The 27,247-nt window shown below is 41.9% G+C and overlaps 3 long non-coding RNA genes across 4 annotated transcripts; 1 reads left to right on the top strand and 2 right to left on the bottom strand.

The window, feature by feature from the left end:
• Nucleotides 1–747: 747 nt before the first annotated feature.
• Nucleotides 748–8,858, bottom strand: LOC310706078. Of its 2 annotated transcripts, none has more exons than XR_014525644.1 (5): nt 8,754–8,858; nt 8,067–8,142; nt 7,787–7,927; nt 1,512–1,862; nt 748–941 (listed from the first exon to the last, which is right to left on the bottom strand). It is a non-coding gene; the product is annotated as an uncharacterized lncRNA (long non-coding RNA). The 2 variants fall into 2 exon arrangements; XR_014525645.1 differs by having other exon boundaries at nt 750–949.
• A 45-nt stretch (nt 8,859–8,903) lies between these two features.
• On the top strand, nt 8,904–11,046 carry LOC310706063. Its single transcript, XR_014525621.1, has 2 exons — nt 8,904–9,106; nt 10,766–11,046. It is a non-coding gene; the product is annotated as an uncharacterized lncRNA (long non-coding RNA).
• Nucleotides 11,047–19,110: 8,064 nt separating this feature from the next.
• On the bottom strand, nt 19,111–23,766 carry LOC310706094. The gene is made up of 2 exons (XR_014525664.1): nt 22,092–23,766; nt 19,111–19,690 (listed from the first exon to the last, which is right to left on the bottom strand). It is a non-coding gene; the product is annotated as an uncharacterized lncRNA (long non-coding RNA).
• Between the last annotated feature and the right edge of the window lie 3,481 nt (nt 23,767–27,247).

The following is a 27,247-nucleotide window of genomic DNA, read 5'->3' as shown; positions in this document are numbered from 1 at the left end:
ACTTACAATCCTTTCTGTTTATATCATCACCTACAATGCCAAGTAAAAATGCTTCTGGTTTCTTAATAAATGTATATTTCAACATTTTTTTCATCTCATTATATATCACCCGGATTAATATTTTAAGTGTCGTAGATTTATTAGTTGGGTATGAATGTTGCGTGATTGGTTCAACGACACAAGACACATCATATGGGGACTTCCGGCAAGGCAAAATGGCGGGCGCCATGGCAGTGAGCAGCTCCTGAAGCCAGCCAGAGCCAACTGCGCTACCAGGCTGGCTCCGGGCTGCTGAGGCTGCCGCTGCCACCACCACTGGCGAGGGGGAACCAGGGACACCTGGCACGTCAACTGGGGGAACTGCTGACACCCCCCCTTGACCCAAATTGAGCCGGGTGCCCGGCGATTGCCCAGTGGCGCTCCTGGGCCAGGAAAACCCCAGAGCCGACACAGGGAGACATTGGAGAGGAGGAGGAGAAGGAAGAGAGAGAAAGATGAAGGAGAAAAAAGGGGGGGCAACCTTGCCACGCCACTGCCACCACTGCCAATGAGGAGGAGAGGTAGGAGAGCACTGGGAGAGCATGGACACACGGCTGAGCCCAGGCCTGACCCAAGCCTACTCCATGGCAGCTAGTGCTCCAAGAGAGCAGGCCAGGGCCCAGAAGAAGGCCACGCAACAGAGGAGACCACAGAAGAGAAGGTATTACTTTTTTAAAAAAAAATAAAATAACTTTTTTAATAACTTCTTTTTTCTCTTTTTTATTTTTTTTTAAAAGGTGTCCCCGGATTCTTTGAAAAATATCTGATAACCTTCTTTTAACCTGTCCTGTGCTGGGGAAAATGGTTTCCAGCCCCTGCCTTCATTAAGAATGTGGGGAGGCAGAAGTGAGGTTCTGGTTTGGATCTGCACTGGTGCCCACTGGTTTCATAATGTTCTCTTTCTGTTTCTCTGCAAAAGAAAATAATAATCTAGTAAAGCATTAGGAAGAGTGCCGGATGGATTGCAATGCTGTGTTTGCACCATGCTGACCTTGCAGTTGCCTTCCTCCTCCCCAAATGAGCACCATCACAACCCTCCTGAGAAGTTAGCATCTCCACCATAACGTGCCACCAGCTACTAGTGTTACTGGGTTCTAAGCTATGCAGGCTTGCAGTAAGCTCACCTTGCTCCCAGGTGTTTTGAAATCAACAACTGTTACAGACTTCAGTTGCCAAAATCTCCTTTACACAAGGAACTAACGGTAAACCCATAGTAGAGTGAAGTGAAACCTATGCAAGGCGAGTTGGGGGCAGGGGCTAGGGTGTTAAAATGTTTTCAAATTTTTAAAAGCAAGGACCTGAGGATGAGAGTCTGTTAACCTTTGCTTTTTTCAAAATGATCCTTCATTGCTCGTCATTGCTTCTTAGGTAGTTTCTAATATGTTACTTTCATCACTCTTCTCTCGCTTTATTCGGCCTCCATTTTTTATAAAAAGCCTTTTAGCAGAGACAAAAAGTTAATAGCCACTTACAAAGTCCATCAGCTGCTGAAGTGTCTTCTTAATAATAGCTTTAAAATTGTTAGTATTTCTCGCCTCATTTGGGGGGGGGGGTTGCCTTTTCCATTATTATTTTTTTCTGGGGCATTTGCTCCTAAAAAAAATTTAAAAAAATTATGCAGTTGTAGGGAAAGGCTTTACTTCAAAACATCAAAATCAGTATATTTATTTTAAAAGTGAAGCCTCAGCTTTCCTTCTTTCAACTAGTGGCAATAGTAATTGAAACAGCAATTCATTTTCCCTTGTAGAACTGATGGGTGTGAATTGGGCCAATCAGCTCATCTTGCATAAATCTTTGCTGTTTCTTCTTCTTTTCTGTGTAATCTGAAACACAATTATACTTAGTTCAAATGCAACTAAATGTAACTTTAAAGTTGTGGAATGCCAACGTAGGAAGGAATCACCTTTAACATTCAATTAATTACTTTTCTTTCCAAGAGTTACAAACTATTTATTTAGTTTTCTTCCCACTCAATCTCAAGGGTTGAGCATGGATTACGTTCTGAGTTTCAAGCTTTATTTAATTGAATCAGTGCATTAATTGAAGCTCAGCTGATCCTCACTGGTGCCAAGGAACTCATCTCACTCATTAGGTTACATCTGATTGAAATTGCAATGTAATGCAAAGATTTCACTGTTTTATTTCATTACAGCTTGTTATAACTAGGTTGAAGCCTGCCACCTAAGGAAGTTTTTATTTTCTTGACTTCTAGCCACTGGTTATGTCAGTCACTAGATATTGAAGAATTTTCAGCAGGAGCAGGCAGAGAGTAAGTAGCAAGGACAGGAGAACATTGGGGTTTCAGCAGACGGCAAGAATCTAAATACCTGGAAGCTCCAGTCAATGAACAACAAAGCAACAAAACAATACTTTAAAAAAACTAATTAAAACATTAAAAACCTGTCTCACCTTTAATAAATATAAGGCAGTCAAGGGTTTTCCACTCTACCACCATTTAAGAAGTCTTGCTGCCCTTTCAGGTAGTGGCTTGGCTGCCCAGAATGGCCTGTTGGCACCACAGACATTCAGTCAAGCAGTTAAGCTCACCACAGGAAGCAACTGTGGTGTTTACTTGGCAAACAGAAACACAGATGCTATAATCCACACTATTTACAGTTGCTACAAGGATTTACTCTCTGAGCCCAGAGAGGGTTCTAGTTTACAAAGTCCTTCCTTAGTCCACACAGCAAGTGCAAAGCCCGGTTGCTAAGTTCTACAGCTGCCTTAGCTCTCTCAGTCCAGAAGTCTTGCAAGTTGTCCAGCATCCCTCAGACAAGCTCTTCACAAAGTATTCCATGCTTTCACAGGGTCATTCCATCAGTCTCCCATCTCCAACAGATTCTGCTGTGCTCCCCGACTATGAATGCTGTAACTGGAGTTCTTTTCTACCCAGTGGTACATGCAGGTTTGCCCAGCAACACAGATAAGACAGCCGCAAAATGCTTGCAGCCGCACTTGGGGGCGGGGGGGACGGACGACATTTCTGCCAACTCATTGTGAATTAATTATTTTTCTCACTTTTCATTTTCTTTTTTCCTCAAGAAAAATAGAGTATATATATATTTAACATAAACTATTTGTATATACAATATTATGTCATTTGTATCTGAGAAACACATAACAGTCCTATAGCTCATTCTCCCTGAATATCTCACCTAAAACAGCTCACCTTTGTTTTGGAACAATGGGGAATTAAGCAAGTTCTTTCTCCATACTTCCTGCTCTCCTCTCTCTCTCTCTCTCTCTCTCTCTCTATATATATATATATTCTGTTTTACAATTTAAAATACTCATTTCACATCCTTAAGATATCAATGACTTCCGTTCTTCTCTTTCCATGGTTCATTTTACATATCAGAAATCCCTGCATATTTTACAAAAACTATACCATTCAGTATTCCATTATTGCATCCATCAAAACCTTATTTATACTGTTGAATTTATCTTAATTCTGCTGGCGTTTTGAGCTGTACACAATTATTTCTCGTATATTCAGTAAACATTTTCCCTTTTAAAATAATTTATATTAAGTTTTTGAAAAAAAATTATACATATAAAACAAAACCATTTCAAAAATTAAAATACAGAGTTCTTTCAAACCCTTAGACCTCCCTCCCTCCATGGGTTCCATCTTTAAGATTAAATTTACTGCATCTTTTACCCTTATCTATCTATTATATACCCCTTCATGGATCACTGCCTTGCCGTGGGGAAGGGGCTTGAATAACTCAGAGATGCTATGAACTATGCCGAGGAGGGCACCCAAGATGAACAGGTCATAGTGGAGAGTTTTGACCAAACGTGATCCACCTGGAGGAGGAACCGGCAAGCCACTCCAGTATCCCTGCCAAGAAAACTCCATGGACAAAGACAACAGGCATATAAAAGTTATGACGCTGGAAGATGAGCCCCTCAGGTCGGAAGGTATCCAACATGCTACTGGGGAAGAGCGGAGGACAAGTACAAGTAGATCCAGAGCTGATGAAGCGGCTGGGCCAAAGCCGAAAGGACGCTCAGTTGCGGATATGCCTGGAAGCGAAAGGAAAGTCCAATGCTGTAAAGAAAAATCATAGAATCATAGAATCATAGAGTTGGAAGAGACCACAAGGGCCATCGAGTCCAACCCCCTGCCAAGCAGGAAACACCATCAGAGCACTCCTGACATATGGTTGTCAAGCCTCTGCTTAAAGACCTCCAAAGAAGGAGACTCCACCACACTCCTTGGCAGCAAATTCCACTGTCGAACAGCTCTTACTGTCAGGAAGTTCTTCCTAATGTTTAGGTGGAATCTTCTTTCTTGTAGTTTGGATCCATTGCTCCGTGTCTGCTTCTCTGGAGCAGCAGAAAACAACCTTTCTCCCTCCTCTATGTGACATCCTTTTATATATTTGAACATGGCTATCATATCACCCCTTAACCTCCTCTTCTCCAGGCTAAACATGCCCAGCTCCCTTAGCCGTTCCTCATAAGGCATGGTTTCCAGGCCTTTGACCATTTTGGTTGCCCTCCTCTGGACACGTTCCAGTTTGTCAGTGTCCTTCTTGAACTGTGGTGCCCAGAACTGGACACAGTACTCCAGGTGAGGTTTGACCAGAGCAGAATACAGTGGCACTATTACTTCCCTTGATCTAGATACTATACTCCTATTGATGCAGCCCAGAATTGCATTGGCTTTTTTAGCTGCCGCGTCACACTGTTGGCTCGTGTCAAGTTTGTGGTCAACCAAGACTCCTAGATCCTTTTCACATGTACTGCTCTCAAGCCAGGTGTCACCCATCTTGTATTTGTGCCTCTCATTTTTTTATTTTTTTATTTGCATATTTTTTGCAAATATTGCATAGGAACCTGGAATGTAAGAACCATGAACCTGGGTAAGTTGGATGTGGTCAAAAATGAGATGGCAAGAATAGATATTGACATCCTGGGCATCAGTGAACTAAAATGGACGGGAATAGGCGAATTCAGTTCGGATGAGTATCATATCTACTACTGTGGGCAAGAAACCCGTAAAAGAAATCGAGTGGCCCTCATAGTCAACAAAAGAGTGGCGAAAGCTGTACTGGGATACAATCTCAAAAATGATAGAATGATCTTGATACGAATCCAAGGCAGACCTTTTAACATCACAGTAATCCAAGTTTATGCACCAACTACTGGTGCTGAAGAAACTGAAATTGACCAATTCTATGAAGACTTACAAGACCTTATAGAAGTGACACCAAAGAAGGATGTTCTTCTCATTATAGAGGATTGGAATGCTAAAGTAGGGAATCAAGAGATAAAAGGAACAACTGGCAAGTTTGGCCTTGGAGATCAAAATGAAGCAGGGCAAAGGCTAATAGAGTTCTGTCAAGAGAACAAGCTGGTCATCACAAACACGCTTTTCCAACAACACAAGAGACGACTCTACACATGGACATCACCAGATGGGCAGCATCGAAATCAGATTGATTATATTCTCTGCAGCCAAAGATGGAGAAGCTCTATACAGTCAGCAAAAACAAGACCTGGAGCTGACTGTGGCTCAGATCATCAGCTTCTTATAGCAAAATTCAAGCTTAAACTGAAGAAAGTAGAAAAAACCACTGGGCCAGTAAGATACAATCTAAACCAAATCCCTTATGAATACACAGTAGACATGAGGAACAGGTTTAAGGATTTAGATTTGCTGGACAGAGTGCCTGAAGAACTATGGATGGAGGCTCGCAACATTATACAGGAGGCAGCAACGAAAACCATCCTTTGCAAGAAAGCAAAGTGGCTGTCCAACGAGGCCTTACAAATAGCGGGGGAGAGAAGGCAAGCAAAATGCGAGGGAGATAGTGAAAGATACAGGAAATTGAATGCAGATTTCCAAAGAATAGCAAGGAGAGATATGAAGGCCTTCTTAAACGAGCAATGCAAAGAAATAGAGGAAAACAACAGAATGGGAAGAACCAGAGTTTGTTCAAGAAAATTGGAGATATGAAAGGAACATTTCGTACAAAGATTACCATAATAAAGGACAAAAGTGGTAAGGGCCTAACAGAAGCAGAAGACATCAAGAAGAGGTGGCAAGAATACACAGAGGAATTATACCAGAAGGATATGGACACCCCAGGTAGTGTGGTTGCTGACCTTGAGCCAGACATCCTGGAGAGTGAAGTCAAATGGGCCTTAGAAAGCACTGCAAATAACAAGGCCAGTGGAAGTGACGGTATTCCAGCTGAACTATTTAAAATTTTAAAAGATGATGCCATTAAGGTGCTACACTCAATATGCCAGCAAGTTTGGAAAACTCAGCAGTGGCCAGAGGATTGGAGAAGATCAGTCTACATCCCAATCCCAAAGAAGGGCAGTGCCAAAGAATGCTCCAACTACCGCACAATTGCACTCATTTCACACGCTAGCAAGGTTATGCTTAAAATTCTACAAGGAAGGCTCAAGCAGTATGTGGACCGAGAACTCCCAGAAGTGCAATCTGGATTTAGAAGAGGCAGAGGAACCAGAGACCAAATTGCAAACATGCGCTGGATTATGGAGAAAGCTAGAGAGTTCCAGAAAGACATCTACTTCTGCTTCATTGACTATGCAAAAGCCTTTGACTGTGTCGACCACAGCAAACTATGGCAAGTTCTTAAAGAAATGGGAGTGCCTGATCACCTCATCTGTCTCCTGAGAAATCTCTATGTGGGACAAGAAGATACAGTTAGAACTGGATATGGAACAACTGATTGGTTCAAGATTGGGAAAGGAGTACGACAAGGCTGTATATTGTCTCCCTGCTTATTTAACTTATATGCAGAATTCATCATGCAAAAGGCTGGGCTGGATGAATCCCTAGCCGGAATTAAGATCGCCGGAAGAAATATCAACAACCTCAGATATGCAGATGACACAACCTTGATGGCAGAAAGTGAGGAGGAATTAAAGAACCTTTTAATGAGGGTGAAAGAGGAGAGTGCAAAATATGGTCTGAAGCTCAACATCAAAAAAACAAAGATCATGGCCACTGGTCCCATCACCTCCTGGCAAATAGAAGGGGAAGAAATGGAGGCAGTGAGAGATTTTACTTTCTTGGGCTCCATGATCACTGCAGATGGTGACAGCAGCCACAAAATTAAAAGACGCCTGCTCCTTGGGAGAAAGACGATGGCAAACCTAGACAACATAGTAAAAAGCAGAGACATCACCTTGCCAACAAAGGTCCGTATAGTAAAAGCCATGGTTTTCCCAGTAGTGATGTATGGAAGTGAAAGCTGGACCATAAAGAAGGCTGATCGCCGAAGAATTGATGCTTTTGAATTATGGTGCTGGAGGAGACTCTTGAGAGTCCCATGGACTGCAAGAAGATCAAACCTATCCATTCTTAAGGAAATCAGCCCTGAGTGCTCACTGGAAGGACTGATCATGAAGCTGAGGCTCCAATACTTTGGCCACCTCATGAGAAGAGAAGACTCCCTGGAAAAGACCCTGATGTTGGGAAAGATTGAGGGCACAAGGAGAAGGGGATGACAGAGGACGAGATGGTTGGATAGTGTTCTTGAGGCTACCAGCATGAGTTTGACCAAACTGCGGGAGGCAGTGGAAGACAGAAGTGCCTGGCGTGCTCTGGTCCATGGGGTCACGAAGAGTCGGACACAACTAAACGACTAAACAACAACAAAATCTATTATATAACCATAATCACCATTTTAAATTTCACATTACAAGTGTCTTTACATCCCTGACAAAGTTTTTAACGGTTTACAGTGGTCTTTTAACTTACGTTGCCATTTTTCTTTGGTAGGGACCTCACTTGTTTTCCATCTTCGGGCTAACAAAACACGGACCGCAGTAGTAGCATACATAAATAACCTTTTCTGACACCTGGGAATTTCAGTCTGAATTATCCCCAACAGAAAGGACTCTATTTTGGGAGGGAAAGTACATTTAAACATTTTTTTCCAATTCATTATGGATCATTTACCAATACTCTTTTACCCTTTTACAAGTCCACCACATATGAATGAATGTTCCCTCCACCTCTTTGCATCTACAACACTTACCTGATTCAGTCTTATACATCTTAGCAAGCCTACTCTGAGTTAAATGCCCCATGTCAATCATTTTCAAGTAGTTCTCCTTCAAAGAATAACATGCTGTAAACTTCAAGTCACTTTTCCAGAGTTTTCCCCAGAGGTTAAAATATATATTGTGTCCTATATCTACTGCCTGCCTTTTGTTTCCCAGTCTAATAACAGATTATATATTTTAGACAAAAGTTTCTCTTTGTTTTGTAGAAGTTATTTTTTGAATTGTGAGCTTTGGTCCAAAAACCCAATTTTTTCCTATCTAATTTAAACATTTCGTGTAACTGATGATATTGTAACCAGTCCGTAACATGGCTCCTTACATTTTCCATTGATTTCAGTTTGTGTCCCACAGCAATTCCCTGTAAGCTGCCCACTGTTTGTCCATATTAACTCTCTTAATAGTAATAGCCTCGACAGGAGATAGCCATAAAGGTGTTTTCCTTTCCAGCTTTTCTTAATATGGGCTGGTAACTGTTCCTGCACTGGCTGTTCCATGACATTGGCAAAGCTATGTCTTGAATCAGTGGCAAAGCTTTTTAGTATTGATTGACCTTGACCTCAGTTTTTATGGGTACTGGCTGACAAACCAATCTGCAGATCAGATCAAAACTACACCCATATGAAAACTTAATATAGCTCCCAAATAAACCCCTTCATCACCTGCTATGAGCATCCATCATGACAGTGTGTAGACTTGGTCCAACTGTTAGCTATATCAGACTTTGCCAAGACTTGGAGCTTACACTGTTTGTGACATCATGAATGATATCAGGATGTTATGTTTGCATTCAACTAAGCTGTTTCCATGCCAACAGCAGTTGCCAATAAACTGCTGCAAGGAGGTAACCATCAGCCTGACAACTAGTTCAAGGTTTAATTTTGTTTTCATAACCTAAGCTTGAAGAGTGGTTACGTATATATATAAGTTGAAAGCTGGCTTCTAGTACTTAAAATCAAAACACAGTGATCCGGTGAAACAAGGTGATCCAAAGAAAGGTATGGTCTCACTTGCTGTGAGTAGGCTCAAATGTGATCCAGTTTCACAAACAGAATCTATCGTAGTAATAGTGTTTATATTCATGATAGCTCCTTGACTATACAGTACATCCTGTTCTGAAGATTTATTAATTATTATTTTACTCATACCGGTTCTTTGTTTTAAGTGAATGTCCCTATAATATGAAAGCCCATGGATCACAATAATATTTTTGACGTGGTTTATTCTTGCATCTCACTGCATGGTTTAATGCACTTGCTTCGATGGGAAAATTCGGCTTAACACTTTGTCAATATTCTAACTCAACTGAAACCAAGGTTATTCTAGGACCAAAATACCTAGGATTAAAGAGGAGGGTTCATGTGCTTATAGACTGACACGTTCTCTAAAAAGCACAGTAATTACAAATTAAGTTCCCCTGGCTTAACAGAAGCAGAAAGTAGATTATGCAGACTCACATATTGTGCTTGCTTATAACTTAGCTCCAGTACATCCCCATGTTTTATTGGTCTTTCAGTTCCAGTTCTTTCACTGAAGATTAGGATCCCGTGAGGGCAGTAGCTAATGAGCTGCATAATGGTCCCCTGCTTTCTCTTTATGTTGGATAACATAGAATAGTGATGTCCTAGTGATGATGAGTGGTATGGGGTGGGGAGTGGTTGATGAATTGAAGGTGTATGGAGCCAAGAGAGGGTTGTCGCACTCTGGTCCTGTTCACAGGCTTCCCATAAGCATCTGGTTGATCCCTGTGAGAACAGTTTGCTGGACTAGATGGGCCTTCAGACTGATCCAGCATAGCTCTTCTTATGTTCTCTGAGAGTCACAAACGTTGGGAGAAAATAATAATTTCATAAAACTGTATTTTCATTATTCCATTTTCTCTTGAGTCTCTGACCTAGATAAACTAAAAGGGCCTGTACCTGCCTTTTACAGTACAAAATGAGCTGCTTTTAGGTACTGTACATAGTGAATGCCTAATCCAGAACACTGAAAAAAATAAACTGTTAGACTCTATGGTGGCCATTGTAAGCATGAAAAGAGAATTAGCTAGGCATGGCAATTGTGATTATTTTTGAATTGTTTTGTAGACAGATGAAAGAGAATATTGGGGGGACATGTAGTGAACAGGAAAATTAGTCAAAGTCTTAATAAATAAAGACACTGAAAAATGGTTATATGTAGTCACATGATATTATGATAAGGGCTGATCTGAAGAATCAAATGATTTTGATTGGTTCAGGATGATGACATTGGGTTGCAAGTATTAAGTTTGCTGTGATCCTTTGATTGGTGAATAGAAATGACATGTGTATTCTGGAAATGTATTTTTAAAAATTGCTTTGTATGTGGTTCTTTGCAGCCTCCTTCTTATTTTTGAGGCTGTCCCTGTGCACATTTGCATTTCAATAAAGACCTATCTTTTCACTTGGAGCTCGCATCCTTTTCTTCTGGGTTTCTGTGAGTGTACGCTCCAGTCTGGAAACCCCCTTTTTAAATTTCTCCAACGCAAGTCAGGGGGCATACAGTAATAGAACTAGTCCATACTTTGAGAAAACATACTTAGGCTATACATATTCACAGATAATAGAAACTAATCATTCAGGAAAGATTTTAAAGTCTTGGTTTAAGAGTCATATATGTTGCTATTACTCAGTAAATGTGGCATCTTTTCTAGGGTTGGAAAAGACTACTGTACAATCTTTGCCTCAAAAGCAAAACAATATCCAAACTTTCAGTGGTGTGGAGGATCAAAGGAATTGGACCACGTTGCGGTTTATTTCTGCCTAGAACTTGACTTCTGCAACTTGATCTTACAGAAGGCTGGTTACTGAATAGCAACAGATGCTACATGGCAGATCTGAGCATATTGGTGCATTTTGTGCATCCCACGCTGTACCTGCACTGTACAACATCTAGACAACAGTTCTCAATATAGCATTAAAAGCATTGACAAAAGCTGTAGCTATGTTTGCTTCAATAATGCTTGTATAGGTGGCCCAGTTCTTCAGGGGTTGAGTTGTATAAGCTTCATCTACTGCTTTGTGTATATAATTAGGCTATATTGATGCCTATTTGTCCAGACCTCAGTGGCTTTAAATCTCTGTAGTCTTCTATACCATCTATCTTTTTAAAGTGTTTTTCTCCTTTCTTCAAACTGCCTACTGTCCCATTGTCAAGCTTATCTTTTATTTCCCAGCTACATTCGTAATCATTGAAGTATCATCAGCGGTGTATTTCCTTCCAAATCTACATTTAAACTTTGTTTAAACTGAGCATGCTGTGCCTTAAATTCCAGTTCTAAATGCCCTATCCAGGTATTAAAGCTGCATTGAGGTGTTTTGTACTTAGATAATTGATAGCTTAAGTTCCTGGCTGCCTTCATACATGCTGTTTCTATGGGTTCATTTCAAGGTAAGGCCTCGTCAGCGCGAGTAATTCTAGGTTTGTTAGCTGAAAGCAAAACTGAATGTAATTCATCTTTTATTGTTGTGCGGTGTATTTTTATCTTCCTCCTCCAAAACGATTCACACAGTTCCAGGTATTTCAATTCAACTGAGAACTGTATGTAGTTGTTTAGGAGGGTGCCATGGGGTCTCTCTGTTTTCTTAAGTCTCCTGGGTCACCTTAGCAAAAGGGAACACAAGGCAAACAGTTTGAATAGCAGTAGCAATTTCCCTAATTAAAGAAATAGCTAGAGTTGTCATATCCACGTGCCGTAGCTGTATGAAATGAGCTGGAAAGCATTAATTCTTTTACAAATTGGCTGACTAAAGTCAGGCTGTTTTGTTGCATTAGACGATACATCACCATATTCATAGCCTACACATGGCAACCATTTAGAATGGGCTTTTATGGAAGCTAAGCATTACTCACTGCCTTTGCTAAATAATTGATGCCCAAGATGTCGATCTGCCTAGCAATTTAATTCAGCAAGGTTTCCAACTCTAAATAAATAAAAAAAGGTGAGTCAGGCCAGTTCAAAGACTTGGTTCAGGTTCAAAGTTCTGTGAATGGAGGAGAACAGTTTATAGCACTGTTTTAGAGATTCTTAAGAGCTTGCACAAGAGGACAGACATCACTATAACAGGTAGATTTTGCAGCATTTCTCATTGTTTCAATTGCATAGGTTCTTGTGAGAATGGAATAAAATCCTTGCAGAGTTTAGTTGTACTTGCACTGTGCTGTAAATCAGGGAGTGAAACAGCCCTTCCATTTTTGGAAAAAGACATTTTCTGCAGCTTTTGCTTTCATTACATAGTATGTGACTCCTTGCTACCAGGGAATGGGTGGCAGCCCACAAGGGGCCGCAACCGCCGACCACCCAATGCAGCCACTTTCCACAGCTGAGTTTTACAGCATCACACTTCTTCTGCCCCAATCTGACATAAAAGTTGTCATGCGACTTAACTTACTTGTGTTTTCTTATCAATACTCTGAATTCAACTTTTACCAAATGGTAACCATATACCAAGAGTTTGTGGTCGGTGGTTAAGAGGGGCTGGCCTGTTGGTGAACACATTTTCTGGGACCCCTGGCCCCCATGTGGATGCTTTTTAGGCTCCAGCAATGACCCTTTATATCTCCCCAGACTTTTACCCTCACATATATATTTTTAACTCTCTGCTGAATACCGCCTCTTACCACTGAAAATGGCATTACTACATTTATTAGTTGTTGGAATTTGCTCTGGAAATGATGAGTTGAACAATATATTTCTAATAAAATAAATACCGGTATTCACATTGACAACATTGCATAATTTGGCTTGACAACCTAATTAATGACTAATTTGATTTAATGACTTCATAATGTGGAACAAAGGGGGAACATGGCGTGGCTTTTCCATGGCAGCTCAGCTGTTCTATAAAGCACCGTTCTGTCCACTGAAGACTTTCAAAATGATTTGCTCATGCCTAGTATTCCGTATATATTGTAGTACATATTCAACAATATTTTTCACAACATTGTATGATTCCTGTATGCGTCCTACTGGGGGGGTGTGAGGAGGGAAATACTAACAGAAGAGGGGGAAATGAGGCACTTTTGTGAGGGCAGCAAATAAAGGTCACTGTAACTTCACATAAACAAGGCTTTTAAACCAGCAGCTTCTCACATACTTTGATTATTTTTTAACTGCAAATTTTATTAATATTGTTCAAGAGAAGGCACTGCAATTCTGATTTATGTGACAGAAGACGGGGAGCAATCTTTTTCAGTAGCTTTAGCTTTGACATGCACTTATCTGCATGGTAAGCCTTAATAAATCCTGAGTGCCTAGTTGTTTATATCAAGCATTGTTTCCCGAACTAAAGTAAATAACACAAATGGTCTCCAATAGATTGACTGCCCACAGAGGAATCTAACCTTTAAGATGATGTGTGGGGGGAAAGTGGTCATTTGGCAGGAAAAATTCCCTGCAGACGAAAGATGCCAGTATTAGCAAATGAATCCAAATGTTCAACAGATGGTAAACTGAATAGGGTACAGCTGGAATTTTAGTTCTTGTCTGGGGGAGGTGAGAACATAGAGGCAAAAATGCAAAGGAGGAATAATAACAAAGTTATCTTGAAACAATGGTGAAACAAGGTCACACTAAATCATATTAATAAGGAAGGTAACAGTACTCCACTGGATTAATTTGGTTTTCAAATTATGGTATGACCTTTGGGCATCACGTATGGCATTCTAACACAAGGCAATTCTTTGTTACAAGTTAGATTTCTCTCCAGTAAATTGTCTCAAAATTATGTTTGCATGAATATGTATTTTATATTCCTACATGCATACAAAACCCCAGATAGCAAAACATATACAAGCAGTTACATTGGTTTGCCCTTTGAATCTGGAGCATGTAATATTAAATTTACCCTTGTTTTCAACTTAGGATTTACTAAATGATTTTAAATACATCAACAAGAAATATCAACATGGAATTTTAAATGGAGCAGGAAAATGTTAATCACTAAAAATATATGCCACCAGCCCACTTTTTCTTACTATTGCTCTCTACTGCTTAATGTCACATCCTTCATTGGTGGGAACCAGTTTTCAGTAAATATAAATTGTAATTAGTAGGCACATTACTTTGTTATTTTAATTGGGATTGAAACATAGTGTCCAAGATGCTCCTTCATTTCCTTTTAACAATGACTCGTTTCTTGTAAATTATATGTTTTTGGGTGGTTTTTTTGGGGGGGGGTTTACAATTCCTTTAGTAGATCAGAGATTTTGTAATTTAATGCTATTTAAATATGATGTATTTCCTGTATTTTTCCTGCTGAAGGTTTTCACTCTCTTCAAACAGGAACAACTTGCAGCAAGTACAGGAAACAAACAAACAAACAATATGTTGTGCCTTTAAAAGCTGTGTAGCTAATGCAAATTAAACAAGGCAAGCCTTTTCTAGTATGAAAATACTGGAATACTATATGGAATACTGTATGGAATACTAGAATACTATATGGAAAGCTTCACCAGTTGGCATTATGTCTGTCAGACATCTTATTACCTCTGTGAGGTCCCTGATTTACCTTTGGACCTTATACCTTAGCACAGCAGCTTGTAACGTTCTGATTGCTGGGGGTGGGAATGCTAGTTTGTTTTGCAAAAGGACAAACTTGAACTAGTTCCTTTTTGGACAGGATGAAACTAGTTCTTCTTTAAAATGAACTTTCCCGCCACATGGTCAACTGAAGCTTCTTTGATTTATAGCTCTAACTTGAATTACACCTAGTGAATGCTATCCATGTCAGTGCAAGCCCCTTTCAGTAGCTGTTTTCAGAATCTGAAGAAGCCTGAAATTGCATGGTCTCAGTGCAGGGCAGCAGATACCATCATTGGAGGCAGTGCAGTAGCTTCATGCTCCAGCACCAGGGGGGGGGGGGGAAACAGGCAGGGGCGGGGCTGGTGTGCGTCCCATGGGTGGGGCGCGCCACCTGCAGGGGCGGGGTGCCCAACGCGGGCAGGGGATGCAGCCACAATGGCACCCTGGGGATTGCGCTGCCGGGTGTGATGCGCTCCTCCCACACTCCTCATTCTCCGCCAGTGATTGGAGGGAAGCAGCTTGCAAAGCAAGGCCCCAGATTCTGAATGATGGCAGGTGCACTTATGCAATCAAGGAAGAGGAGGAAGGAAGTTCACTGCTCTCTGTGCCAACTCCTCAAATCGGGGGGGGGGGTGCCATAACTTAGTTCTTCAGCAATCCTGCTTCCAGTCTGCTTTGTTGCTTCATTTCTAAAAACTCAGCTCCCCATTGTTAGGAAAATGCCAGGGAACTGGGTCTTTCCCTCCGAAGCAGCCCTCGGGATGATTCATCACTCTTCTGTCCCGAGTTGCTACTGCGACATATATCTGAAGATATATGCACACACAAACATAGCCGAGTTCATAGCAGACGCTGGACTTGAGGTGTAGAATACTAAGCTAATTTATGATGTACAAGATCAAGTGTTACAGAACAAAGAAATCATGGCTCTTCTCTCCTTCTCGTCCGAGAGAGAACAGAAAATGCAAAAGCATAGAATCATAGAATCATAGAGTTGGAAGAGACCACAAGGGCCATCGAGTCCAACCCCCTGCCAAGCAGGAAACACCATCAGAGCACTGCTGACATATGGTTGTCTAGCCTCTGCTTAAAGACCTCCAAAGAAGGAGACTCCACCACACTCCTTGGCAGCAAATTCCACTGTCGAACAGCTCTTACTGTCAGGAAGTTCTTCCTAATGTTTAGGTGGAATCTTCTTTCTTGTAGTTTGGATCCATTGCTCCGTGTCCGCTTCTCTGGAGCAGCAGAAAACAACCTTTCTCCCTCCTCTATGTGACATCCTTTTATATATTTGAACATGGCTATCATATCACCCCTTAACCTCCTCTTCTCCAGCATAACATAACGGAACAGTCTAACTCAACTTATGTTCTCATGACTCCAACAGTGTGGAATGTCAACACAGACATGTGATGGAAACAATCACACATCAGCAGTGGGAAGGAATGAAATCCCAGCACCCATATGTACTTGCTTATACTCCTTCTGTAGCTCTGATTGTTCAACACCACTTTCTCTGCCCCGCTGAAAACTCTTAAATACCCCATCATGGCCATGACAGCCTTCTTTAAAACAATCCTTGGTAAGAACTGAAAACAGAAAGACATGCTGAAGCTTTAAAAAAAAAATCAGCATTTCTCGGCGAGGAAAAAGTTGCACCCTCTTTTTCTTACCTAGAAGCTACAAGTTGGATATGAAGGCATCAGCCCTCCCTCAATTAGGTGTCTACTAAGCAACTGGTAGTCAGACAAAACTTCTGAAATTGGGCCCCCCGTTTAATTTATGGAAAATACTTCTATGTACCCAAAGTGTTGGTTTCTTAAACAACATAAAAATACATGAAACTAGTGAAGATTCAGGACACCTCAACTCTAAATACCCTTGTCTGGACTTTTTGGAGGAAGCTTGAAGTTCCTGTCAGTGACTCTTATAACTCAGCTATAAATATGTGGCAAGAAGAAAGTGTTGCAAGGCCTAGATGAACTCTGACAGAAGAGGAACTTAAGTTACAACCCATCTATTGCTAGATGAAATGCTGTTTGATGGCTTCCTTCCCAGTAGAAAGCCTTATAAATATATAGCCAGAATGAGAAGATACTGCCCTAGAAGTCAGTACTAAACTTGTGTGCAGAGACCATTGAGCTTTACAAGTGAATCTATAGTTCAAACTAATATAATCTTCAGAGTCTTGAACGTATAAAAAGGTATGGTGCTGAAAGGAGAATCATTTAGTGTTACCATCACATTCTGTGCTTCACTTTTTTCCGGGGACTAAAGCACGTATTAGGTTCAAAGCACGTATATCAACCATCACTTTCACCTAACATGTGCAGAACTTCCAGTCACTTGTCATGTACTGTAGCTGCATCCCCTGGACAGGAGGGCCCTGAAAAATATATTGGTGGTTCTTCCCCTGAAAAAGTAGTCTGAAACTTCTGGGTTGGCATGAGGGAAGGGGATTCTTGTGCCTCTAACAGTTGCATGACAAGCATAAGTCAATGAGTTAAGCCTTTACTAGCATTTACGGGAAAAGTTTAACCACGACTGTAATTATGTGTTATGCCATCCCTGCCCCCAAGGCAGCCATGCTGCTGGTGGTTTTTGTTTTTTGCCATTAAAAGTTTTGTGGTTTTGTTGTTTTAATGCAAGTTGTTTTAACTGTGACATTTTTGTAAGTCCTCCTAGGACTATCTGGTGAAGGGGGGCTGTAAGTACAGCTAATAAACAAACGTTAATGGTGTCCTGAGTGAAGTAGTAGTTATAATTTCTGTTCTGAATCTGTGCCACTTAACTTCAGTGCATAACCCACAAGTTTTTAAATTATACAAAGGAGAGAGAAAATCTATTTAATCTCTGCAACAACCATTACTCTATAAATACCCTCCTCTTATTTGACTTATTTTCTTAATTAACTTCATGTATATATGTCTTAATGCACAGTTCAAGTGAGCATAATAAATCATTCACTCAAATCCGCAATTGGTACAATGAATGTTAATACAACCATTTATTGCAATGAATAATTGCTCTGTTCCAGAAATCTATGCAGAGGTTACGTATCTCTGGAAGTTCTCTCCCGTGCATCAGGTCCTCTTGGAAATGGGGGCAGAAAACTAAAGAGCAGACCAGGGAAGAAGTGAATTGTCTTGTGTGTGAGAGAGAGAATTTGTCCCCCAAAAGCACAATGTTTACTAACTTCCCAATATACAAGCAGCAGAATTAAAATTAGAATTTCAATTGATGTGCGGCCTGAAGTGAGATTCAGCAGAAGTACGAAGTTCCTTCTCATCTGATGAATGTTATGAAAAGTGCAAAGATAAGGCTGCAAAGTGCAAGGTCTGTAGAATGCCCTCCCTTCCAAGGTGTGCCTGACCTAGTCAGCCTATACATCATTTAATTGTATGCCCCCCCATGGGGAAATACCCGAGTCACGTGACAAGACAATAGCAAATGCTAAGCTCTTGATGCAGTCTCACATTTCTGCCTCTATGCATGCTATGTTTGTCAGTCTCCACATGGGGTAAGCAAATGCTAGGAGGTTTTTTTAAATTAAATTATTTTTCAAATCTATCCATTGTTTTTCAGCCAAAGTGACATGCAATCATAAAAGACAAAATATAATCAGAAACAATAAGGAATCAACAGCTTGCTATGCAGAAGAGAGCACAATCAGCTACAAGATCAGGCAGCAAAACCCATAATCTGGTATTAAAAGCCTGCTGAAACAAGATGGCATTCACATTTTTCTACTCGTTAAGAATTAAATGGTTAGTGGAGAATCGGAAGAGAAAGAGTTCTAGAGCAAGGGTGAGGAATATTTTTTAGCATGAGAACTGTTGTGCCTTTTGGGGCAATTAAAAAAAAATTGAAGGGGCACATGCCATTGGTTGGCAGGGCCAGATACAAAATTGCGCAGAGCAATGAATGTTATCATTTTTCTGGTAGGCTAGCGTCTTCACAGTCACACTCACTTCCTTGTCCTCTATCCAGGTGAGCAAGAAGCTTTATCAGAGTTCCAGGCACAATTCAGCCAGGCAAAGCAGTTTGGTTCAAGAGGGTTCATCTTGCCCATGGGCAAGATAAAGAAGCCCTGGGCCTGAGGTTCCCAATCTGTGTTCTAGAGTTTAGACACCACAACCAAAAAGGCCCTGTGCCACATCCACACCAGCCATACTTCATATGTTGGTGAAATGCAGAGCCTCTCTAAAATGGTCGCAGTAGGCTGCAAGCTACTCTCCCAGTTTCAGCCCAACCTGCCATAGGCTTTAAATACCATTGGACAACTCTGCAAGGTTGTTGTAAATCACCTAGCCGTGGTCCCTTCCAACTTGCAATATTGAGGTAGCGAGCTGCATTTGCTTTGAAGTGTGCATTAGCGATGTTATTTTTTAAAAAAGCGATTTCAATTAAATAAGAATGACTTTATGTCGGATTCTCAGTTTCTTTAGAAGTAAATTAACACACACTCATAAAAATTGTGTTGCAAGCCATTTTTCATAGTTAACAGTGTACAATATGCATGCATAGGGTTGTAACCTTCCATTTGTATTTCTTCAGCTCTATCTCCCCCACTCCTTGACATTTTTTGTTAGGGCAGATATTCCTGCAGGAAATGTCTGCCTTTTTCTTGCTAATGAAATCCCCCTCTGCTAACACAGCGTCGATGGTTCTGCATGGACTCTTTGATCCCCCTTTAAAATTGCCCATATTTTAAGAACATTTACAAACAAGGGGTGGTGGTGGTGAGTTCTTTAAAGAGCAGAGCTGCAGTTATGGTTCCTGGAGGTGTTATTATCCAGGTAGCAGACTATGATAGAGTTGATGTGGTGCTGCAGCAAAAGAGGTAAAATGAGCCCATGGTTATATATTTGAAATATGACTTTGGAAATTTGGAGTTTCTTCCTAGCTTCTGTGTGATCATAAGCAAGCTACAAATGACCTAGTTTAAAGAATCTTCAACTAGTTGTGGGTGCTCAGTGCATTTGAAAATTTCATTCCCTGCCATCTTCTTTTATAGCAGAGATAGGCAATTTCTAAGCCTTTGTCTTCGCAAACCTGCGTACAGAAAAGAACTGGATGTTATTCTCAAAACAATCGTTATTTTTGCCACCACTGTGAAATTCAAGAGAAACTTCACCAATTTACAGTTTTATTCATCTTATTTTCCTTTTATGGGCATTCTGGAAACACATGAATGGCCGACATGTGGTGGTAGCACTAAATAACATGATGTTTATAGGCTAACCTTACATTGGTGATAAACTCCTACGGATTTAGCATGAAATCGCCAGAAAAGTGTCATCTTAATACAAAAGTATAAAAGTACAAATAATTAAAAAATGACAACAGAGGAGACACTGAACATAAGAGATGAAAACACGAAGTTACAGGAATCCAAGTGGCAATAAAACAGAAGTGATTATTTAAGCTTAAACCTATGCTTGGACACAGTGGGCTCATCCACACTTCTGCTTGTCCCTAGAAAGCATGGGACTGAGCTGTTTTCTGCTAAACACATGCTTTCTAGGCATGGGTCCAAGTGCCTTTCCCCTTGTCCCACTCATTTCCCATGAAAACCCACCCTTTAGCACTAGGTTGGAGCCAACGTTAAGCTGGAGAAAATATGAATTGCTGTTGGCTCCAACTGGGGGAAAGCAGGGGGACAAGAGGAAGTGTGGATATTCCCAGAGCTTTAAAGCTTGGACCTGTGCTTAGAAATGTGACACAACATCAGATCAGAATTCTAAACCAGCAGGAAGCCTTGACAAGTAGAGAAGACTCCGTGCACCAGACATTATTCCTCCAGCTTAGGAAGAGGGTCAGGGGACAGTCCTAACTCTCTTGTCTCTGCTTCCCTTCACCACATAATTCCCCCTATCCCCATTAATCACTGGAAAACAAGGAAGGGATTTATCTTACCCCATTATTGCCCTTTGGTTCTTCCAACACCTGCTTTACCAGAAAGTATATCATTTTAACTGGAGCAGAAAACATTAATAAGATTTATTCGTGTATTAATTGTTGAGTTAGTCACAAAGTTTTGATCAGGGCCGTCCAGTATGAAAGGTTTTTCGGCTGTTGCTGCTGTTGCTGCTGTTAAGTTATGCATGCGTGTGTCCCCACCCCTCCCTCCAAGCATATAAATTTTGTTCTTTTGGCCAGTCAAGAACATTTTCTCACAATCATGAATGCAGATTAGCATTACCTCAACATACTTCATCATGCATTTTGAATATGTGCTAGTGATTAGAGACTCAAAATGCATGTGGCGCCTCAGGCATCTGCTGAAGGGGAGGGAAGGAGGAGGGGCAACTGCAAAGCCACTAGCTCAGAAGTGAGGGAGATAAAACAGCAGAGCACCTAAGGAAAGGCAACCATTCTGCCATAACTATTGTACCTACGTCAAAAGCATTTACTATATATACCCTATAACAGCTGCAACAATGTCATCAACACAGACCAAACAACCTGAAAACTAGTTGTAACTGGTGGGATGGTGGCACAGGAGGCAGGTGCCCAACCAGACGAGCAACTCAGGAGCCCACCTGAGGATGTGAATGTTAATTTGAAATATATTGGTTATATCTCTTTCATCAAATTAAAATAACACTCACACCCACAGTCCATCACCAGAAATGCAATCTTGCCCTTCTGTGCTCATACATACAGTTTTCTGACGTTACCACTGAAAATTCAAGCAAGGGATTTCAGCGTTTGGCATGCTTACTGAGCACCTGGAACCATTTTGTTGTGTACAGCAATCCATCATCATCACTCCAGGTGTTGAAATATTGGGCTGATATAAGTCACTAGACTTGTGCATTGTGGCTATAGAGTACAGGAGAATTTTCATTGTGGCAATAGCAACCAAGTTTTCCATGATTAAAGACCGTATTCAGTAGCTAATTCAGTAGCTCCAGTCAAACACTGTCTCTCTCAGCAAAGCTTCCTATTCATGAAGATAGCAGTGCAGAATGCTCCCCCAAACCCTTCTTCACCCAGGCTTTAGTGTTGGTGAATTCTGCCACCCCTTTTGCCACCAAATGCCACTTTGTCAAGAGCTAGTGCAGCCTAGTTACAGGGGAGCAACCTTGTCCTCTAATAAACCAGGCAGAGAGGGGTGCTTCCACTACAACTGGCCCTGGCCTTAGTTCTGATTACTCTCTAAAACTATTATTGCTAAGTGGCTGAATGTCTAATAAAGATCAGCAGAAGGATTGAAAACAGGATCACTTCCTCCTCCTTAGGCAGAGTTTTAGCCTATTCTTTAAATTGTTTTAAAAACAACAACACAAAACCTCTAATAACAAAATACAACATTCTTACATTCTTAGAACAACTTTCTAATAAAATTGTATCATTACGATGTCAGTATCCCCAAAATGTAATTCACACATTTTGTTATTTCTGTACTATCTGGTTCATTAAGAGCTGCATGTGATTGATAGACACTGACTTTTTTCATTCAGTTCAGTAACCCACAACATTTAGTCAACCATGCCTGAAATGAGATAAAACATTTCTTTCAATCTTTTAACACTCACCATACTTCGAACAACAAAACATAATGACTATTGGTTCCAAAATTTAGCCATAAGTTAACGGAAATTAAATAAAGCACCACTTTTACTGAGGAATAAATAATCCTCTGACTTTTCTTATCCCATCTAAATTGGGTGATCATTTTCTACAAACTTCTCAAAATTATATATTGCATTATGTTAGGATTAATGTAGGTCAAAGGGAAAATACATTTAAATGCCCATGATCTAGCACATTACAAATATTACCACATTCTCGAAACACAGAGATTATCTGCCGGATGCTTTGGATGCAGTAAAATGAATCCCATTTTGGACTACGGGTAGGACAAGTCAAATGTAAAAAATGAGATGAGTGGCACTCCTTTTACACATTCTATGAAAACATGGGCCTGCAAGTAGGTCTGTGTGTAATGTCCCATTTCCTTACCTCTTTAAAAACATGGTTTCCAAATGTGCAGAGAGAATCCTATACACACACAGTTTATGTCTTGCTGGTGTTCTGTCCTTAGAAACAACATGGTAGAACTGCCAGAGTGCTCCCATTCACCTCTTGTCCATTTAGCCTATGCACTTTGAATACGGAAAGAAGGCTAAAGATCCCACCATGTTGGGATGCTGCCGGGGAGACGGGGACATCAGGCAGGCCTCCAGCCACCAGCTGGACGAACTCCGGTCTCCCTTGGAGCAGCATCAATCAGCGACTCATAGTTTCAGAAGCCTTCAGAAACTTGAGCACGCTCTATCAGCAGAGTGAATAAATCTTTACAACGGAAGTGGCGGACAGAGAAATGTGTAAGCGTTATTTACAGGCGTTTATTCAGCATAGTTCAGGAACAAAGGAAAAAACATGTCTGCTTCCCTTTGTGTCCAAGCACACAGCAGTATAGCAAAAGCAATATACAAATGGAAGTTCCCAGCAGACTGTGCTGGAAGTAAACAGGCATGTGACACACAACAGTCATGCCTGTTCCTTTTAAGGTGGAACGGAACTATATCCTAACACACCTCTCTTCCTAGAGTTGTCCATCACAGATAGGACAAAATTCCTCATGAAGCCCAAGTTCTTGACAATATAGTGGGCAGCTAGTTGTTGGTATTTCACTCCTCCCATTGCAAGGATCATCTGATCCTATTGTTTACTTTCTGTTCCGTGAGAAAGGAAGCCTGTCTGTGTGACCTCCATCTCTGGTACTATTGTATTTTTCCTTTCTCCTCTGTCTTGCGACGAGACAGGATGTCCATATGAGAGCTGCTCCTCTCATACATGTTTGTTATGTTCTTTAATCTGTAATTAGTAGAAATAAAGTAGGTATGCCCAGATACCTCCTCAACTCTGTCTGCGCGGTTTTACTGTGCTAAGACCATGAGCTCACAAGAGAGCAGCTGTGAGCCCCAGAACACCAGGACCCCTTCCTGGGAATGCTGCGTAAGCTGTTCCAGTTGCCAGAGGAGGCCATGGGGCCTGCAAGAGTGTTCCATTACTGGTATCACATGATTTTCATCAGGAAGGTGTCACCATGTCCGGGTGACCTCATTGCTTTGTGACAGAGCCTTTGTTAGTCCTCTGACTCACAAATGGGAGCTTGTTTCCCATTGCAGGTTTTCTCACTGGCAGTGAGGGGATGCAACATCCCTGCAGCCTTTAGGCCTACAGCCAGGGATGGAAGCTAGACTGCGGTGACCTTCACCTTATTTCTGTATCCACAGAGGAATTGCCAGGGGCAGCATTGTTATCTTTGGTTGGGTGTAGAAAACAAACTCAGTCAACTGACAATGGAATGAGGGGTTTTTCTTTACATTTGCACTTGAAACAATAGCAACAGGATGCTGAAAGTCATGGCGCAACAAACAAGCAGAATGGACAGAGTTCTACGGGGCTCCAAACCAGCAGAGGGCCTGGACTTTTAGCTTTCTTTTCTTTTAAAAAGTAAATTATAAGTTGTGGACCAAGGAGCTTCTAGGGGTCCAGCGCATTTTCCTGCTAAATGCTGTGTGCAGGAAGAAGCCAGCCCAGCCCTATTCCAAGAAAGACAGTAGTGGAGGCAATGGTCACTGTGTCTCTGGGGCCCAGACCCTTTCTCCACTCCTCTGCATAAATTTACCCCAATGAATTAAGATTTTCAAAATTTTATATTATTCCCTGAGAAGCAGGAATTACCATATTGGTCAAGATTTCTTTTATTTTAAAAGGGTGAGACCATGATGGAGGAGGCGTGTGGTTTGAGGAGGAAACAAGGGGCCCACAGATACCCAGTGCCAAAGGACCCCCAGAAAACTGGAGCCAACCCTGGTTTCTTTCCAACACAGTGCTGGGGCCCAATTCATGTTCTACACCAGTATTGCAAGGTATACATCTAAACCCACATGCATGTCCACTGTGCACATAAATCCTACACATACAAGTGAGAGTTATGGAGCCTTTTGTAAGGAGTCAGGATGTGTGTACATTAGAAAGACACGCATACATTTAACCTTTATGCTTAATAAAGAACTTGTCATGCCACGAAGTAGAAAAAGCAAGCCATGGATCTGAGATCTGTGTCTTCTGTGAGAGTTAAGCTTGTCAGCTTTGTCTCCTTTTTAGCCTGGTCCTTGGACCCTTGTCTGCATAAAAGAGTCCACAAGAATATCCTTGCAGTTTTATTCTTAAAAGTCTTTGTGCAAAACATGATTGGATAACTATACACACCAGCACTAACCAACCAACCAACCCAAACACCAGCCTCAGCACAAACTAACATTTCTCACTCTATATATACAACTTGGTGCAGACCGTGAGTCATGCTGACCCAGCTTTATTTGCATTAAAGAAACAGCGGCCATTTTAGCCGTGACAAAGCTCTCCCTTCAAAACCCCATGATGGCAAGGTAGCAGAGTCTCTCAACCGCTCTTTTTGTCTGTGGTCCAGAGACATGTAGAGCTGATCCTTGAGAGAGTTTAGCAAAGAGGTGTCCCATTGGAGCTGTGTGATAACTAGTCATTAAAAACCTAGGGTCTAAGCTTAAAATAAAGAGTACAATGCCTTGGTTTAAGGAAGACAACGACTTTATCACTGTAATTCCTGACTTACCTTAGAACAGTGTTTCCCAACCGGTGTTCCGCGGCACACTAGTGTGCCGCGAGATGTTGCCTGGTGTGCCGCGAGATGTTGCCTGGAGGGAGGCGGGTGAGTCCAAAAAAGGTTGGGAAACACTGACTTAAGTTTCTCATTCAAAAAGGAAACGTGGGTTAAAGCGGCGCCGCCGCCTCCCACTCACTTTCCTGCTCTGGCTTCCCTAACAGTTTTCCGAGTTGCGTCACTGGATCCAGCCCCCTTTTCCACAGGTGACACGGGGCTGGAGGGAGGGAAAGAAGGCTTTACGTCGCGCACAAAGGCAGCCTCCTAGAAGCGCTCTGGGCCGGCGCCGTTTCGCCGAAGGCGCCGGAGGACCCCCACCCTCAGCTCCTTCAGAAAGGAAGCCCCGCCCCTCGGCTCCCTACGCCGCCAGGCAGCTCAGCTGACTGACGAGGACGTTCTGCGGCGGCGGCGGCCGCACAACCACACAACCACCGCAGTTGCTGGCAGCGTCCGCAGCGCAATAAGTAACAGCGCCTGGTGCTGCCAACTCTTTCTCTCTCTCTCCCGCCCCCCCGCCCCCAAGCTCTCGCGCGCCCCGCATCAACATCGCCGCGCGCAGCTTCCCGAGCTCGAGGCCAGCCGCTGCACGCACGCGCCGGCTCGTCATCGGCTCCGGTTGTTGCCTTTCTCCGCCGAGGTCGGTGGACCCCGAGCCTAGGCTTCCTTCCCGCACCCCGCTTTCCGAAGACCGCACACCAGTTGGGCCAGTACATATTCCCCTCCCGTGACTGGAGCGGAATAGCCCTTTCTCTTCTTCCCCAACCCTTGTCGTTGGAGGAGTCCCTCAGTCCCTTGCTTTGCTGCCTCCTCCCCCCCCCACCCCCAAAGCTTGGAGGTTCCCCGGCAAGGGGGAGGGGAAAAATTGAAAGTTACACTTTCGTGTGTCCCTCCCGGCGTGACGCTGTGCGCTGATGTCACGGGGCTGTAATGGTGGTGTGCCTCGAGATTTTTTTCATCAAACAAGTGTGCCTTTGCCCAAAAAAGGTTGGGAAACACTGCCTTAGAAGAGCTCTTACTTGTCTGTTTGGAGTTGGTTCCCACTTACAGGAGGCTGAGAAATAGTAAACAGACTTTCCTTGCAAATACAAGGATTAGTGCTCTGATTTTTCCTGCAACTATTAGGGTCAGGATGTTCACTGATCTTTCCAGGTCATGCTGGAGATAGGTACTTGTACCTGGATCACAAATAGTTCGTAAGGGGTATATTTTATATTAAATTCATGCCAGCTGTTACAGTGCCATGATCCATAGATATAAACCATGTGAACTGTCCAGATTAGCATCCATCATTATAACAGACCTGGGAAATCCTCTTGGTATCCCTACATGTCAGTACTTCAGTTAATAAGCTTCCTAGATGCTTGATGTACTATTGGCCTATTTTCAGTAGAACATTTCTAAAGATGAGTACGTGTCAAGATGGTGTTGAAGGGCTGCTTGAATTCTGAAAGAATTTTACAACAAGCAAACAAATCAAAGATCAACTTCATCAGAAGCAACCTCTGATCGTAAAACAATCACCCATGAAATAGACATGGGCTTCAGTAAAGGACAAGTGTTATAGGATGGGGGAGAGAGGGTGGGGTGGCTGCTTATGTAAGCAAGTGTATGCATGGGGTTTTTGTGTCAGTATCACTTAGGTATGTTCTCTTTCTATTCACTTGTTATGTTTCGCTACAGTGCATAGAACACCAACGTCTCACAACAAATGTAACTGATCTGTAGAAAACACAACTTAGAATCATAGAATCATAGAATCAGAGTTGGAAGAGACCACAAGGGCCATCGAGTCCAACCCCCTGCCAAGCAGGAAACACCATCAGAGCACTCCTGACATATGGTTGTCAAGCCTCTGCTTAAAGACCTCCAAACAAGGAGACTCCACCACACTCCTTGGCAGCAAATTCCACTGTCGAACAGCTCTTACTGTCAGGAAGTTCTTCCTAATG

Source organism: Podarcis liolepis (genome assembly GCF_965112155.1).
Source record: "Podarcis liolepis genome assembly, chromosome: 4".
Taxonomy (NCBI): domain Eukaryota; kingdom Metazoa; phylum Chordata; class Lepidosauria; order Squamata; family Lacertidae; genus Podarcis; species Podarcis liolepis.
This window is presented reverse-complemented; position numbering and strand designations above follow the sequence as displayed.